General features: G+C 38.0%; 1 non-coding gene across 1 annotated transcript; it reads left to right on the top strand.

Moving 5' to 3' along the window:
• The first annotated feature begins 18,812 nt into the window (after positions 1–18,812).
• Positions 18,813–18,885, top strand: TRNAK-CUU (transfer RNA lysine (anticodon CUU)). The gene has a single exon. It is a non-coding gene; the product is annotated as a tRNA-Lys (tRNA).
• Positions 18,886–19,207: the final 322 nt, after the last annotated feature.

Raw genomic sequence — 19,207 nt, 5'->3', positions numbered from 1 at the left:
GGGTCCTGGGTTTCAGTATGGTCATGTACCAGAATGTGTTCATGTGACCAGAGCCTCGAAAAAACCAGACAGATGCTGACACTTGAACGGACTCCCCTGGATGAACACATTCTGCACATGTCCTCTGGCGGAGGGAAAGCACATCCTATGTAGCCCTAAACGAGGGAAGACTTGAAAACCTGTGTCTGACTCTCTGGGTTCTGTCTAACACATGATTTCTTCCTGCTCCCTGTGCTCCGTACTCTTTGCTGTAGTAGACCTTAGCCATGTCACCTGAGATGGAGTCTTTATCAATCTTATAAATTAAATTCTTGATTGCTGAATATAGGTAAAGAGGGTGTGTACTATACCATAAGGCTCTTTCCTGTAGGTTTGAAAATTTTCAAAATCTAAATTTGTAAAAGAAGAAGAAGGAGAAGGAGAAGAAGAAGAAGAAGAAGAAGAAGAAAGAAGAAGAAGAAGGAGGAGGAGGAGGAGGAGGAGGAGGAAGAGGAGGAGGAGGATAGTATTGGGAAAATACTAAGAAATGTTAGCAATTAAAAATCAATAATTGCATATGTGCATAGACATGTATACATATAGAATCATAGAATTATAAGTTGTCTTGAAGAATAGTTTTACTCATCACTGTCTAGTCAAATCTATCCATCTTTTCTTGTTTGTTTGCATGTGTATTTTGGCAAGTGCATACACTGTCTTGGACAGATGGGGGGCTGAGGGACATAGTAGAGACCTGAGTTCCTGGGCTGGAAGCGGGCATGAGGCTGTGATAAATGGAGCCAAGAGGATAATTACCAGGTCAGTTTCCTATGGAGTTACTGGGTCAGTAGTGCCAAGACCAATAGTCTAGGGTCAGGATGCCAAAATCAGACAGAACAAGAGAAGAGGAATCTCAGGTTCAAAGCTAATCTGTCTGACAGAGCAAGCAATGCAAAGCAAGTCAAACAGGGAGGAGGGCAGAGGAGCCAAGAATGCTCTCTGACAAAAAAATACATACAGCTACAATTTCTTTTTTAACCTAGATCCTGCTGAAAGAGTTGGTCTATCATGAAGACTGGTGCAGCTAGGGAGTGAATGTTTGTAAGGTCACAGAGTTCTCTCTCATACTGAGATTGAATAAATATTTGCTTATATTTTCTTCCAGTTTTTTATTTGAAATTGTACATGTAATTGTTTAATCCCTCTGGTTAAACTATCATATCTATGTGCATGGGTGATATTGGTTCATACTGTGCTAGCTTCTTCAGGTTTTATTAATAGTCTGTGCATAGTGTCAGGTACATGAATTCTGGACTCTGACTCCATGGGTCCCCATCTTGGCTCTACCACCTAATACGTGGCAATATTACATAACGTCTTGCTATCTCACTCTCTTCTCTATAAAATGCAGGTAAAAATATTCTCTACCATAGGGTTATCACAAAGATTAAACTAGATCTGTATGTAAATGGCACAGTTCTGATAGAAAGTAGGTACTCAGTAAGTTTTAACTCTTTTATTAGTATTTGCAGCATCAGAAGGAACTATAAATAAGAAAAGAAGGAAGGCTGGAAGGAATGACCCCTATGACGTCAGATTGCAATAAAAAGTATCAAGTGAAATAGAAGTTTTCTACTGTTGTCCCACCACAGAATCAGTTTTGACAATCATTCACAGGTGAGAATTCCTTTGTGGGTATCTGGCAGTCCACTGGAGAAGTTCCAGCACACCACTGGAACAAAAAAAAAAAATCTGAGAATAGACACAGTGAAGAGGGCAAGAAGAACAGTTTTACTTTATTTACTTAAGTCCTGGGGATCCAATATACAGCTTGGTGACTATAATCAACATTACTGTGTCATATGCTTGAAATTTGCCAGATCTTTAGATCTTAAGCATTCTCACCACACGGACAAAAAAAAGTAATTATGTGAAGTAATGTATGTATTTATTGACTTAATTGTGATAATCCATTATTTGACAATGTAGTATATCAAATCATGCTTACATCAGTTTAAGCAACAAAATAAATAATGATAACGTATTATAACCCATGGAATAAAAATAATGGCCATAAGACTGTATCATAAAAAAATTGAAGAAAAACAATTGGAGTAGGGAAAGCTCTTCATTACAGTAGAATTTCAAGAAATAAATGTTGAAGAAATGATGGAAAGAAGAAATCACCATGTGCTAAACACATAGTAAACTTTGTTTCAGGCAAGAATCATTAATGGATGCTAAAATTGGTAAGCTGAAGTAGAGAGAAATGGAATTTTTACACAATGTCAAAGTATCTCCTCAGAAAATATGTATTAGTGGCAAAGAGAAAAAGTGTCAAGGGCACAGCAGGCAAAGGAAAATTGAGAAACTATTCCAGATCAGAGACTGAGGAGATGTGACAAACAAATATATTGTGTGATTCACAGTTGTTGCCTCCTGATTCAAGGAAAGGAGGACATCAGTGGACAGTTGGCGAAACCTGAACATGGTCTGTAGATTAGTTTGTGGTAGTTTGTAGTCTTATTTTCTCAGTTCTGATCCTTTTTAATGTGTTTATGCAACATTTAACATTTGGGGAAGTGGAATTAAGGGTATACAGGAATTCCTTGTACTATTTTTGCGACTCTTTTGTAAGTCTGAAATAGTTTCATAATGAAAAGTTCAAAAACAAGAAAAAATTTTCCCTGTTCACCCATATCATTCCAGATTCTGCTGATATATGTATTAGTAGCAGACATTTTGTATATAGATAGCTTGGTTCCGTTTGACAGAACTAAGATTGTATTATATGTGGTTCTTTTTTTGTTTCCACTCAACAACTGAGTTCAGTTCTTTTTGGGTGTTGGCTCATCTCACAGGGACCCGGTTTAACTTCCTTCTCCTTGAAGATGGGGCCTAGACAACCATATCTCTACTCATATGACTTCATTCCTTGGTCACAACGATCACATCGTGGGTAGAAATCTGACCCAAACCTGCTCCGTCAGATGTTTTCTACCAGGAATTTGAAATTGAGGCCACACTATTCTTTTTCAGACTGATCCACTGACTTGAGTGAAGGAAAGTCTAAAACTTCAAAGCTGGAGTATGGCTGTAACCTGACTGGTAAATTGAGCAGCAGAGACAGTTACTAGGCAAAGAAATGACTATTCAACAGAAAAGCCAAGATAGGTTATGAGAAGGCATTTCTTGGGTTCCTCGTTGCTACAAGATTTTAATATCCCATGCTCCTTCTGAGGTACTTCTCGGATCTACAAGACTCATCCAGTCCTTAGAGTACATTCTCCTTTTGGGCTTTGGCCAGCTGCCAAGAGGCAGAAACCACACTAGTTATGTTTACAGAAATAATGTTATATAAAGAATTGGTAACTAGGTATTGATGAAAAGATAAAAAGAAAACATTAAGGTATCAAGAAGGAACCAGAAAGACATGCTTCCAAGGTCCCAGCCCCAGCGACAAAAAACACACTAAGGAAGAGCGGGTTGGAAACAGATAGTCAGAAGATAACTGGCCTGTAGCTCAGATAATTTTTTCTGTCCCTTGCAGACAGAGTTCAAACGAACAAAATGATACTTTATGCAAATTTTGCATGGCAATATACACATTCTCCAAGAGGATTTCAAATGGTTGCACAGTACCTAATTATATACCTGTACCCCAATGATTCACAGGCCTCTGCTTTTAAATCTTTTGATTGTTTTTAGTTCTTCACTATTATGTACAACTTTGCTGTGAACATTCATCCACATTCTTCATTGTACATTTATCTTCATATGTATCTTTAGTTCTCTGAATAGTTTCCTAGAACTTGCAAGTCAAATAGACACACATTAAAAAAACAAAACTTTGGGGGCATCTGGGTGGCTCAGTTGTTTAAGCATCTGCCTTCGGCTCAGGTTGTGATCCTGGGGTCCTGGGATCGAGCCCCGAGTGGAGCCTGCTTCTCCTTTTCACTCTTCCTCTGTGCTCTCTTTCTTTTCTCTCTATCAAATAAATAAATACAATCTTAAAAAAATAATAAAACCCAAAACTTCGTTGAAAATTGTCAAATCTACAGAAAAATTACAAGAATAGTACAAATGAACCCTAGGTTCACCAATTATTGACTTTCTCCACATTTATTGTCTCTTTCTCTCTGAATCATGCAAGAGTGATTTGCATAAAGTAAAAGGGTATATGTTTTATAGTCATTTAAAAATTTTTAATTCCAATACTGCTAACGTGCAGTGTTATATTAGTTTTAGGTGTACAATGTAGTGTTTCAAAAATTCTGTGTTGCTGAGTGCTCGTTATGATAAGCATACTCTTAATCCCCTTCACTTATTCCACCTATCCTCCCACCAGCCACCCCTCTACTAACTTCCAGTTTGTTCTCTATAGTTAAGACTGTTTTTGTGTTTGTCTCTTTTTCTTTATTCACTTGTCATTTTTTTCTTAAATACCGCATATGAGTGAAACCATACAGTTTTTGCTTTTCTCTGACTGACTTACTTCACTTAGCATAAAAGGGTATTCATTTTAAAGACTTTTAATTCATATGGCCAAAATGCTCTCCAGAAAAATTGTACCAATTCACACCTATTAACAGCATAAGAAATTGTTTCTTCTCTATCCCCTATTTTTCCATTTATGGACAAATATAGTCTTAATTACTGTAGCTTTAAGATATAATACATTTTGGGGGCACCTGAGTGGCTCAGTCAGTTAAGCATCTGACTCCTGATTTTGGCTCAGGTCATGATCTCAGGATTGTGAGATCAGGCCCTCTGTGGGGCACTGCACTGGGCGTGGAACTGGCTTGAAATTCTCTGTCTCTCTCTCCCTCTCCCTTTGCCCTTCCTTGATGTCTAAAAAAAAATTAATACATTTTCATTATCTGTAGGGAAAGTTTCCCTCATATTTTCTTTTTTTAAATGTTGATTAATCATTCAGAACATTTAAACATCATTTTTGAAGATTTTAAAAGTTCCCATGGAAAAGGGTCCTTATAAATGGGCATACTGGAAGTATTTTTATGGGTGAGATGACATATCTAAGATTTGCTTTATTTTTTTAAGATTTTATTTATTTATTTGAGATAGAGCAAGAGAGAGCACAAGTGGGGTGAAAGGTGCAGAGGAAGAGGTAGAAGCAGGCTCCCGGCTGAGCAAGAGCCCAACACGGGGCTCAGTCCCAGGACCCTGGGATCATGACCTGAGCCAAAGGCAGATGCTTAACTGTCTGAGCCACCTAGGTGCCCCTAAAATTTGCTTTAAAATACACTCACCAAAAGCAGGAAAAATAGGGGTAGGATGTAAATAGATAACACAAGATCAGCAAGATAGTGATACCTATTGAACTGTGTCATGGGTTTATTATATTAATTTCTCTGTATTTGAAATTTTCCATGCTAAAAGGTAAGAGAAAAAGAAATTCCTTTAATTTTTTTGTTAAAATAATAGATTAAGAATAAGTTGACATAATTACTATATAACATCTTGCTGTCAGTATTCACAATATGTTTACTTATTGGCTTAATCTTGTAATAGACATAAAGTAGTTTCAGAATTTCTAATTCATTCCCTTGTGAAAAACAAAATTATTAACTATAGCACAATATTCATGCATAGTTCTTTTTCTTTTTAGCCTTCATGCAGATGAAAACTTTTTCTCTGAAGGGCCACAGAGGGTCTATATATACAATGGACTATTACTCAGCCATTAGAAAGGACGAATGCCCACCATTTGCTTTGACGTGGATGGAACTGGAGGGTAGTATTATGCTGAGTGAAGTAAGTCAATAGAAGAAGGACAATCATATGGTTTCACTCATATGGGGAATATAAGAAATAGTGAAAGGGATTATAGGGGAAAGGAGAGAAAATGAGTGGGAAAAATCAGCGGTGACAAAACATGACAGACTCCTAACTCTGGGAAACAAACAAGGGGTGGTGGAAAGGGGAGGTGGGTGGGGGGTTGGGGTGACTGGGTGACGGGCACTGAGGGGGGCACTTGATGGGATGAACATTGGGTGTTATGCTATATGTTGGCAGATCGAACTGCAATAAAAAAATATACATATAAAAAAGATAAAAAGCCACAGAGGAAATAATTGCAGTTTTGGGTGTCATACCATCGCCATTGCAACTACTTAACCCTGAAATTGTACTGCAAAAGCAGCTATAGACAACATATAAATGAATAAACATGATTATGTCTAATAAAACAATTTGCAAAAGTAGTCAGTGGACCGGATGTGTCCATAGGCCTTAATTTGTCACACTGCCTGAGAATATGTAGTCAAAATCTTGACAACGAAACGTACCTGAATGAGTTCTTGTCTGTCCTCATTCCTTTTTTTTTTAAGATTTTATTTATTTATTCATGAGAAACACACACACACACACACACACAGAGAGAGAGAGAGAGAGAGAGAGAGAGAGAGAGAGGCAGAGACATAGGCAGAGGGAGAAGCAGGCCCCATGCAGGGAGCCCAACGTGGGACTTGATCCCGGGTCTCCAGATCAAGCCCTGGGCTGAAGGTGGTGCTGAACTGCTGAGCCACCTGGGCTGCCCTACCCTCTCCTTCAGTGTGATTAGGTTATTCTTTGGTAATATAGTTGGGTTCATTTGTTACTATTTATATTCCATTTTGGTGCCTCTCACATCCTGATTTAATTAAATTTTATTTTTTGCGTATGTGAGACATTAACATGGTTCTAAAAGTCAGAGCTATACAAAGAAGTTTACCTCTGAAAGTATCAGTACCCTCTAGATCCTTTTCCCCCTCCCCCAGATCCTTCTACCTTGTTCCTCCTCCTCCATCCTTTCCACTTTGCTCCCACCCACTCCCTGTAGGTAACCAACCTCACTGGTTTCTGGTTCATTCTTCGTCTCCCCAATCCCTTCCCTTTGCTTCCATTCCCCTTCCTTTCTTTGCCTTTTCTGTCCCTCCTCCTGGTCCTCTTTCTCCCTCTTCCACAGATAAGCAGATACGGGTGTATTTTCTTTTCCTGTTTCTCTTACCTGAAGGTAAATACCCCTTTGCACTTTACTTTTAACCCTTAAAATTTTTATCCTGAAATCAATCCATACCGGTTCATAGAGATCTTCCTCATTCTTTTATAGCTGTATACCATGCCTTTGGGTTGTTGTACAGTAGTTTATTCAATTATTCTAAGAGGAGTTATTTTTAAATTAGATACATTAGAAAAACTTTTTATACAAACATACACATATCAAAGTGCACAGCTCAATAAATTTTCACAAACTGACCTCTCACAAGGGTGACCAGTAACCAAGTCATGAAATATTATTAGTGCCTCAAAAAGTTGCCTTTCCGTTACTGTTCCCACTACCTGTAGTAACTAACCAGTATCTACTTCTCAGACTAAAGATTATTTTCATCTACTTTTGTTCTTTGTAACCAGGGAATTTACAATATGCACTCATTTGTGTCTGACTTCTTTCATTCAGCATTATATTCTGAGAATCACCTATGCTGTTCTGTGTAGATTGTTCATTCTCGTTGCTGTAGAGTTTGCTATTTATCCAGTTTTTAAAGATTTATTTGTTTGTTTTAGAAAGAGAGAGTAGGGGATCCCTGGGTGGCTCAGCGGTTTAGCGCCTGCCTTTGGCCCAGGGCGTGATCCTGGAGTCCCGGGATCGAGTCCCGCATCAGGCTCCCGGCATGGAGCCTGCTCTTCCCTCTGCTTGTGTGTCTGCCCCTCTCTCTCTCTCTCTCTCTCTCTCTGTCTCTTTGTATGTGTGTGTCTCTCGTGAATAAATTAAAAAAATCTTTAAAAAAGAAAGAAGAAAGAAAGAAAGAAAGAAAGAAAGAAAGAAAGAAAGAAAGAAAGAAAGAAATAGTAGGAGGAGGGTCAGAGGGGCGCCCCCCCCACCCCCCATTGAGCACAGAGCCCAACGCCGTGCTCCATCTCACAACACATAAGATCATGACTTGAGATGAAATCACTAGTCTGACACCAACTGAGCCACCTAGGCACCTCTTATCTATCCATTTAACTGTTGATGGGTATTTGGGTAGTTCCCAGTTAGGAGCTATTACAAATAGCGCTGCATTAACATTCCAGCACATGCCTTTGGGGCACAGAGTCACACATATCCGTTGGATATTTATTTAGGAGTGAAATTACTGTATTATAGAATATGCACATTTGGCTTTAGTCTTTCCTGCTAAACAGTTTTCCGAAATATCACTTTACACTCCCACCAGCAATATAAGAGCTGTGTTTGCTCCACATCCTCACTAATCCTTGGTAATTTCGTTTTAGCTTTTCAGGTGGGTGTGTAGTGGCATACTACAGTGATTTCATTTCACATTTTCCCTGATGATGAACAAAGTGGAATACCTTTTCATATGTTTATTGACCATCTGGATGTGCTCTTTTATGAACTATCTGTTCAAGTCTTTTGTCCTCTATTAGTCTACATTTTCCCTTTTCTTTGAAGGATTTTTTTTTTTTAATATTCTGGGTATGAGTTTTTTCTTGATATCTCAGGTCAGGTACCCCAGAAGTAGATCCTGAGATGAGGATTCTAGTGCAAGTGATTTGTTAAGAAACTGCTCCCTGGGGAAAAGAATATGGGAGTTTGAGAAGCAGGATAAGGAAAGGCAAGAAGCCAAGCAAAGATATGACCTCAGGCAAAGTCCCCTGAGGGTAGGTTCAGCCTATCCCACAGGGGAACTCTGGGATGTTAGTTTTACCTCAGAGTTTGTTCTAAATTGAGACAAGAGAGCGAGGTTTTATACTGTTGATACATAGTTCTGATACATGCTATACCATGAATAAATTTTGAAGACTTTATGTTAAGTGAAATAAATATACCAGAGCAAAAGACAGATGCTGTATGAGTCCATTTATATGAGGTACATGGATTAGTCAACTACATAGAAGCAGAAAGTAGAATGGTTACCCATAGCTGGGTGTCACAGGGAGAGAATGGAGAGGTATTATATAATGGGTACAGAGTTTCAGTTTGGAATGATGAAAAAATTCTGGAGATGCATAGTAGTTTTGTTTGTACAACAATGTGAATGTACTTAATGCCCCTGACCTATACACTTTAAAACAATTAAAATGATAAATTTTATGTTATTCATGTTTTGCCACAATAACAATTTTTTTTTAAAAAATTAAAAGGATCGGGGGATCCCTGGGTGGCTCAGCGGTTTAGCTCCTGCCTTTGGCCCAGGGAGCAATCCTGGAGTCCCGGGATCGAGTCCCACGTCGGGCTCCCAGCATGGAGCCTGCTTCTCCCTCTGCCTGTGTCTCTGCCTCTCTCTCTCTCTCTCTCTGTCTCTCTCTGTCTATCATGAATAAATAAATAAATAAATAAATAAATCTTTAAAAAAAAAATTAAAAGGATCATAGACCATGATCAAGTGTGATTTCTCACTGGGATGCAAGGATGGCTTAACATATGCAAAGCAATAAATGTGATTCACCACATTAATAGAATGAAAGATTAAAAAAAAATATGATCTTGGGGCACTTGGCTGGCTCAGTCAGTGGAGTATGCAGTTCTTGATCTCAGGGTTGTAGATTCAAGCCCTACGTTGAGTGTACAGATTACATTAAAAAAATCTTTAAAGAATTATGATCTAAATAAATGCAGCAAATGCATTTCCCAAGATCCAACATCCTTTCATGATAAAAACTCTTAACAGGGATCCCTGGGTGGTGCAGCGGTTTGGCGCCTGCCTTTGGCCCAGGGCGCGATCCTGGAGACCCGGGTTCGAGTCCCACATCGGGCTCCCGGTGCATGGAGCCTGCTTCTCCCTCTGCCTGTGTCTCTGCCTCTCTCTCTCTCTCTCTCTGTGGTGTGTGGTGTGGTGTGTGTGACTATCATAAATAAATAAAAAAAAAACTCTTAACAAATTGGGTATAGAAAAACACACCTTGGGCAGCTCGGGTTGCTCAGTGGTTTAGCGCTGACTTCAGCCCAGGGCGTGATCCTAGAGACCCGGGATCGAGTCTCATATCGGTCTCCCTGCATGGAGCCTGCTTCTCCCTCTGCCTGTGTCTCTGTCTCTGTCTCTCTCTCTGTGTGTCTCTCATGAATAAATAAATAAATAAATCTTAAAAAAAAAGAAAAACACACCTCAACATAATAAAAACCATATAAAAAAAAACCATATATGACAAGCCAGAGCTAACATTATATTCAATGGTGAAAGATTAAAAAGCTCTAAGATCAGGAAAAGACAAGGCTGCCCACTCTCATCACTTATTCATCACAGTACACTGGAAGTCCTATCCAGAGCTATTAGGCAAGAAAAAGAGCTAAAAGGCATCTGAAACAGAAAGGGAGAAGTAAAACTGTCTCTATTTGCAGATGACATAATCTTTAAATAGAAAATCCTAAAGAATCCATCAAAGCCATCTTAGAACTAATAAACAAATTCAGTAAAGTTGGATTATACAAACTCAACATACAAAAATCTGTTACACTTTTATAAACTAACAAAGACTATCTAAAACAGAAATTAAGAAAACAATATCATTTACAATGGCATCAAAGACAATAAAATATCTAGGAATAAATTTAACCAAGAGGTAAAAGATCTGTGCACCTAAAACCATGATATTGATGAAAGAAGTTGAAGAAGACAAGTGGCAAGGCCATTTCCTGTTCATGGATTAGAAGAATTACTATTGGGGTGCCTGGCTGGCTCAGTCATTAGATCATGCAACCCATGATCTTAGGTTTGTGGATTTGAGCCCCATGTTGGGTATGGATATTATTTAAAAATAAAATCTTAAAAAAATGAATTACTCCTGTTAGAATGTCCGTACTACCCAGAGTGATCTACAGCTTCAATACAATCCTTATAATAATTCCAATGGCATTTTTCACAGAAATAGAAAAAAATCATCTTAAAATTCATATGGAACCACAAAAGACCCCAAATATTCAAAGTAATCTTAAGAAAAAAGAACAAAGCTAGAAGCATCACAATACCTAATTTCAAACTTTATCACAAAGTTACAATAATCAAAACAGCGTGGTCCTGGCATAAGAACAGACACATAGACCAATGGAACACAGGCAGGGTCCAGAAATAAACACACACATATGTGCTCAACTAATATTTAACACGGGGACCAAGAATCCTCAATGGTAAAAGTTAGTTTCTTCAATAAAAGGTTTTAGGAAAACTGGATATTCACATGAAAGAAGTGAAACTGGACCTCTCTCTTACTACTCATAAAAATTAACTTGAAATAGATTAAAGACTTAAATGTAATACCTGAAACTATAAAACTAGAGGAAAAAAACATAAGGAAAAGGTTCCTTGACTGTGGTTTTGGCAATGCTTTTTAGGATAGGACACTAAAAGTGCAAGCAAGAAAAGCAAAGATAAAGTGGAACTTACACAGACTAAAAAGCTTCTGCATAGCAAAAGAAGTTCTCAGCAAAATGAAAAGACAACCTACAGAATGGAGGAAAATATTTGTAAACCCTATATCTGATAAGAAGTTAATATCTAAAATATATAAGGCGTTCATACAACTCAATAGCAAAAAAAAAAAAAAAAAACACACACACACACACACACACAAAACAAAACAAAGCCAATCTGATTAAAATATTGGCAGAGGACCAAATAGAAAATTTTGCAAAGAAGACATACAAATGTCCAATAGGTAAATGAAAAGATGTTCAACATCACTAATCATCAGGAAAATACAAGTCAAAATCACAATGATGGATCACCTCACACATGTTAGAAAGGCTATTACCAAAAAGACAAGAGTTAACAAATGTTAGCAAGAATGTGGAGGAATTGGAACCCCTGTGCGCTTGTGGTGGGAATGTAAACTGGTGCAGCTACTGTGGAGGTTCCTCAAGAAATTGAAAATAAGGGGTGCCTGGGTGGCACAGTCAGTTGGGCCATAAATTCATGGCTTTGGCTCAGGTCATGATCTCAGGGTCGTGAGTTTAAGGCCTGCATTGGGCTCCGTGCTCCGTACAGAATCTTCCCCCCTTCCTTTTCCCCTCTCCCCTGCACGCATGCTCTCTCTTTCTAATTCTCTCAAATAAATAAATAAATCTTTGTTAAAATTTTGAAAATAAAACTGCAATACAATCTAGCAATGCCACTTCTTGGTATATATCTAAAAGAAATGGAATCAGGATCACCGAGAGATACCTATACTTCCATGTTCATTGAAGCATTATTCACAATTTTGAAGACATGTAAGTAACCTAAATGTCCATTGATGACAAATGATTAAACAATGGAATAATAGTAAGCCACAAAAACGACAGAAATCCTGCCTCTCGTGACAATACCTTGGGGGTATTATACTAAGCAAAATAAGTCAGACAAAGACAAATACTGTATGTTCTTACTTACATGTGAAATCTAAAAATCTGTTGGGAAGTAGTGAATAGAATGGTGGTTGCCAATGCTGGGGAGTGTGGGAAATGGAGCAATGTTAGTCAAAAGATACCAGTTTACCTCTATAAGATAAGTAAGCTCTGGAGATCTAACATAATGGTGTCTATAATCAACAACATTTTACTATATACCTGTAAGTTTTAAGAGAGTAGATCTTAAATGTTATCACCACACAGAAAAGAATGGTAATTACGTGAGGAGATGGAGGTATATTAACCATATTGTGGTAACCGTTTTGCTATATGTATATGTATCAAATCATCACATTGTGGACCTTAAACTTACATGTGTCATCAGATGTCAGTAATATCTGAAGAAAGCTGGAAAAGATTTTAATCGGTTTCCATCTCATTTAATTATATTCTAAAAGCTTTTTTATTGATGTGTAAATATAGCCCTGGTATCTTATTAAGTGGGAAAAAAAAGAATAATATATATTGTCTATATGATCTCATGTGTGCTTGGAGGCATCTAGGTAGTTGAGACTGTGAGTGGAATTTCTTTCCAGTTTTTTTCCTTTCTCTTTTTTATTATCTGTACTATCTGACTTTCCTACAGTGAAGACATATTCTTACAAGTTAACCCAAATACATATAAGTTATAGTTTTTGTTAATGTTATTAATATTGAGTATATTAGTAAGTATAATAAATACTCAAGATACAGATTTGAATTAGCTATTTGTGTGTTTTGTATAACACATTTTAATATTATTTATGCATTAGGACCACTATATAAATGGTAATTTCATTTTATTTTTATTCTTATATTATGAATTTCTTGAGTCCTTTTTAATTTTTATTAAAAAATATTTTATTTATTTATTCATGAGTGACACAGAGAGGCAGAGGAAGAAGCAGGCTCCCCATGGGGACCCTGCTGCGGGACTCGATCCCAGGACCCTGGGATCATGACCTGAGTCAAAGGCAGATGCTCAAGCACTGAGCCACCTGGGTGCCCTGAGAGTCTTTTTTTTTTTTAATCTACTCTTAGCACAGTTACTGGCACACGGTTGCAATAGAAACTGAAATACTAACAGCTACTGAAATATGAAAGAATGCCCTAGACAGTAATTTCTTTCCTTTCTGCCAATAGAGGGCAACATGAACAAGTTGCTGGATTGATGACCATGCTCATCATATCCTGTCTATCAACAACATTCAAGAAAGTCAATATTAAACTTGAAACAAACAAAAGCAGCATAAGTGGAATCTGTAAAACTTTAGTAGGAGGAACTCCTGTCTGGATTCTCTGCCTGCAGTCTTGCCTCTTTCCAATGCTTCCACTACAGTGCTGCTAGAATTTTCCTCTTAAAGGAGAAATCTGATATCATTCCCTTGATTTTTTTTTTGAAAGCTGCAATTGAACCCTATTGCCTATAGGATAAAGGCCAGTTCTTTAGTGTAATATTTCTCTTTCTTTACAATATGACTTCAATTTTCAATTCCCACCATTCTCGACCCCTGGGAAAGTAAGTTTTTTAGCCACATGGAGCTATTCGTGACTCCCCAAACACACCATTGCCTTCTGAAGTTTGATGAGTTGCTTCTGTGTTTTCCCACCTCCTCCTCTCCCCATTAAATGTCTGCTTTTCATTCAAGGCCTGGCTGAAGTGTCATCTCTCTGACTTAACATTAAAACTGAACCTTTTTTTCTCCTTCGAATGGCACATATCACACATTGCATTGTTTTAGAATGACAGTTGTCTCTACTTCCTAGCTGACTGTAGGGTCCCTGAACGTTCATATGTCATAAAGAAACATCTTATTCATCTTTGTATCCTAGTGCCTAGGGCATAATAAATACTCAAAATGCATATTCACTAAATGGACAAAAGAAACTTAGCAGGAAGTCTAATATTGAACACAACACACTGGATAATTTTAGGATTGACATTGTAGCGTGTGGATGGTGCTTCTCACATGTTCAGGAAGCATCAGGCATTACTAAAAGTTTATTCTTGAAATACAGAGGAATTTGGGGGTGAATTTTAATTTCTTCACCTCTTCTTAATGGCCAGATTTTTTTTGGTAGTACTGTCAAGAGGGGGTCCTTTCATACAGAAGTACAGGGATATTATGTTGTTTACAGTAAAGAGAAATCCTGGTAGCACCAAGTCACTTGATTTCTAAGCCAGGTGGAATTCCACTTTCCTGCTTCTCTGGAGACAAGGGATGATCTATGGTCTGTGTGTACTCGGCACACTCAATAACCGATTCCAGTCTCATTTACGCCTTTATGCTGAGATCAGCATTCAAGAGTGCAATGAGGGAAAGGAAGCATTCCTTTCATGATTCCACCTCAGACTTGAGCACCACTCTATGTTTAAACACACATGATATATATACCAGTAAGTAGACACAGATGATGTTTTGTAGAGGTAATCATTACTATACCATCTGTCAGGTTCTGCAGTTGGTTAGAAAAAAAGAAAAGAAAAGAAAAGAAAAGAAATTAGTTTGGCAGGATTTGCTCTTCATGAAATCATGTTGATTTTTGCCAATTCCATGTAATTCGATATGGCCTTGCAAAATGAGTAAAAGAAAAGTGCTTTCACATTGTGCTACAGGAAAAATATGGCCATTGTTCTTATGACCTTTGTTAAATTTTTTTAAAAAATCAAGTATGAGTTAGGTAGTGCCATAGTGAAAAAAAAAAAAAAGAGAGAGAGAAAAAAAATGAAGGAGATAGAGATAGCTGGGTAACGAATTCAGAATTACCAAAACTGAAAAATCGTTTTTAGCTGGAATATAATTGATACGTGATTGCTGTATCTTAAACTAAAAAGAAGAGGGATGCGATCTAAAACGTTCTGGGATCAAATTATGCTTGTTGCAAGACTTGGAAACCTGTCTTTAGATTTATGCTAGTAAATTTCCACAGATGTGTGTGTGTTTATGAAAGGTGACACTACACACAAAGGATCTTTTCCTAATTTAGACTGAAGTTTTCACATGATTAATGTCTTATGAAATACAGGAGATGGAACCAATATTACCCATGAACATTATTACAGCCAGTGCCATGGCTGGCTACCATGTTGATTTCACAGTGATTTTGGAAGAGGCTAATTGAGCTTTATCAAATATTAAGTAAAGCGCCTAATACTGATTTGTTGTCCATTTTACTTTTATTAAACAAAATGATGACTAAGGATTTAAAATAAGAATACATTCTAAACAAACATTGATGAATGGGTTTTAATAAGGGATGGTGTATATGTAGTATTTCCAGTTTTTGCTGTGAATGGAGGATGCAGGTAAGAGAATTACAAGTACATCATAGTCATGTTAACCTAATTTTGTCATTTTCTTTTAAAATAACATTTTTTTTTTTAAATTCATGAGACATAGAGAGAGAGGCAGAGACACAGGCAGAGGGAGAAGTAGGTTCCATGCAGGAAGCCCAACGTGGGACTCGATCCCGGGACTCCAGGACCACACCCTGGGCTGAAGGCAGGCACTAAACCACTGAGCCATCAACCACTGAGCCACCCCCTAAAATAACATTTTTAAATCAATTATATTTCCTGCTACTTGCAAACCATTTGAATGAAAGTTATGTAAAATTAATTATTTTTACAAATTCATTCAACTAATATAGAACACATATTATGTACAAGACACTGCAGGGCACTGATACAATAGATCTATCAGTAAAAAAAAAAAAAAAAAAAAAAAAAAAAAAAAGGGCAGCCCGGTGACTCAGCGGTTTAACACCACCTTCAGCCCAGGGCATGATCCTGGAGACCCGGGATCGAGTCCCATGTTGGGTTCCCTGCGTGGAGCCTGCTTCTCCCTCTGCCTGTGTTTCTGCCTCTCTCTCTGTGTCTCTCATTAATAAATAAATATAATCTTTAAAAAAAAAAGATTTGGTTTATACCTTGCATTCACAGATAATGTATGACAAAGTATAAGCCACAAATTATATGGCATTTTATTTTTAACATATGTTAACAAACAGCTCCCTCTGTTTCATCATGGCATTCCACCAAATATTTAAGCTTATGTTAATTTGAAAAGAATTGCCCTTTTGTATGGCTATCAGAGAAACTACAAAAATGGTTCTAGATGTTACCTACACTTTCCACATGCAGCTCTGTGCTACACAGTTTCCTTTTGGGGCCTTTAGTTCCAATCTCTCTCTGTCTTTCTCTGTGCCAAGAGGCTAACCCCTATGGACTGGATCATCTGGTTTCTCCTGCTCTCTGCTTCTCATGGCATTCAGCAGTGGGGAACACTTGCTGGTAATATAAGTGAGAAGGATAGAGAGATTGGGATATTCTTTCCCAATTTTTTCTTCTGCCCCTTGATGATGGCAGTGGCCCCATGATGATTGCAGTCTCTATGGACATAGCTCCTGTCCAGTGGCTCCTGTTATAAGACTATGGTCTTCCAGGATTCTGGTAACAGTTTTCCTCCTCTTGCCCCTTCTGGCCTTGGGGTGAAGAGGATCCTGCTATTGCTCCTCCTGGATGCTTTACCACCCTCTTTGTTGGTTCACTTAACTCCCCCCACACCTAAGTTGTTCCTTTACTAAATTCTGTTTAGTTAAGCACTTCCAGAGTTCCCTCTGTTTCCTACTGGGACTCAAAAAATTCCCCCCAAAATAATTTTATATCCGGCTAAGGTTTTCAGTGGTAACATGAGAGATTGAAAGCAATTTGAACTATATCTGATACACCAGAATGATGGAATTCCGTTTCCAAGCAACTTGAAGACCAACTCTTCTGCATTTCCAGAACATAATTATACAATACAGTTGGATGGTTACTTTAATTATTTATAAAGTTAATTAACTGACTGGAAAGGAATTCAATCCTGATTTTTGTTTTGCTTTGCAACCAGTGTAAATACAGTGAGTACTACTCGAGAGGTGGACAAGCAATGGCCTAAGAGCCAAACCTGACCCACTATTCTCTTTTTGCAAATAAAGCTTTTCTTTTTTAAGATTTTATTTCTTTATTTATGGGAGATCCAGAGAGAGAGAGGCAGAGGCATAAGCAGAGGGAGAAGCAGGCTCCCTGTGGGGAGTCTGAAACAGGACTTGATCCCAGGACCCCGGGATCACAACCTGAGCCAAAGGCAAATGCTGAACCAGTGAGCTACCCAGGTGCCCTTGGTTTTGGTTTCCAAATCCATCACAGACAAATATGTATCCAACTAAGCATGGCCAGTATACAGCCTTACCACATGCAATCACCCTATACCAGGTCAACTGGCCCCCTCTTTCTTCAGAAAAAGAAAGGCACTGTTTGTGCACTCAGATGTTGTGGCAACATCAAATTGCTACTAACCATTTACTTTCAGGGTCCAAACTTGCCACGTCAGGGGACTTGTCATGGGACATCTCCACACAGTTTTGAACTGGCACCTGGTCACTACACCATGCGTCGCCCTGTACTAGAGCAGGTGGGGGAACTACATCTGTGGGCTGAATCCCACCTGAGGCTGTTTCAGCAAAGAATGTATTGTCAGACACCTGGATTTTCAATGGATGCTTCCCACTACCACAGCCGAGTTGAGTGGTCGTGACAGGGCCTGTAGCTTTCAGGTGTCAAACATTTACCATCCGGCCCTTTAAGAAACAGTGTGTGGACCCCTGTTGAACTGGACACACTAAGTAACAAAAAGATGGGGTACATTTCAGCAAAGTTGACCACCTGTCCTCACCTTACCTGCTCCTCTTCCAAGGAGGCACAAGATCTGATGCTTCCCACAATCTTCTTGCTCTGGATTGGACTAATCCTTCCCAAAAGAAAGTTGCCACAGTGTTTGCTTTATATCCATGGCAGAGGCCTAGGGAGGATTTACACATCGATTATCAGAAAGAAAGCCTTTCTGGGCCTTCTCCGTTCGGGCTGCGTATGCGTGTGCATGCGTGTCCTCACCCACATGTGGCATACCCAGGTACCCTGCAAATAAAGCTTTCCTACAGCACCACAGCAACACCTATTTCTTTACGCATTGTCTATGGCTGCCTTATGGTACTATGGTAGAGGTGATTAGTTGCAACAGAGACCCTAAGGCCCGTGAAGCCTAAAATATTTGCTATCTGGCCTTTTACAGAAAAAGCTTAAATAATTGATTGAATGATATATTTGCCATTTTATTTCTGTTGGCCTCATTTAGATACAATCTTCTCTGTGTCTTGTGTGTTCAATATGCTATCTTGCACATATGGTAACTCAATAAATATTGATTAATGAAGAAAGTGAGAATGCACTGACAATTACAGAACTCCTAACCTTAGTTTTATTCTAAACTCAAAGAATACAGTTTTATTCCTTTGCAAGATATATTAGTCAAGTTTAGATATGGTTGTGGGAATTTGAGGTTTGATGTTTTAAAAACTGGTAAGCTGGAAGTTCTAAAAATCTAACATATGATGACTACCATTATTAAAAATGCATTTGGGGGGTTCCTGGCTGGCTCAGTTGGTAGAGCATGTGACTCTTGATCTCAGGGTCATGAGTTCAAGTCCCATGTTGGGCATAGAGTTTACTTAAAATAAAATTTAAGTTAAAAAAAAGTCCATTTATAAAATAAAAATAAAAACATATTTGGATTCCATTTATTGATTAATGTAAGCTGAGAGGTATATTCAAATTTTGATTATTATTATATTTTCTAATGGTGGTGTAAGAGTGGTACAGTTTTTGAAAATAGTGTGAAATAAATGCAATGATATATTAATCTCTGAGAGGTAGAATTAGAGGTTTGATTTTTTTGTTTTTTTTCTTTATGTTGTTGATCTTTCCAAGTATGGCAATGAAATGTATTATTTTCATAACAAGAAAATATGGTAATATAAAAA

Source organism: Nyctereutes procyonoides, unplaced genomic scaffold (genome assembly GCF_905146905.1).
Source record: "Nyctereutes procyonoides isolate TBG_1078 unplaced genomic scaffold, NYPRO_anot_genome, whole genome shotgun sequence".
Classification (NCBI taxonomy): Eukaryota; Metazoa; Chordata; class Mammalia; order Carnivora; family Canidae; genus Nyctereutes; species Nyctereutes procyonoides.
Note: the sequence above shows the minus strand (reverse complement) of the source record. Positions and strands in the feature narration are given on the sequence as shown.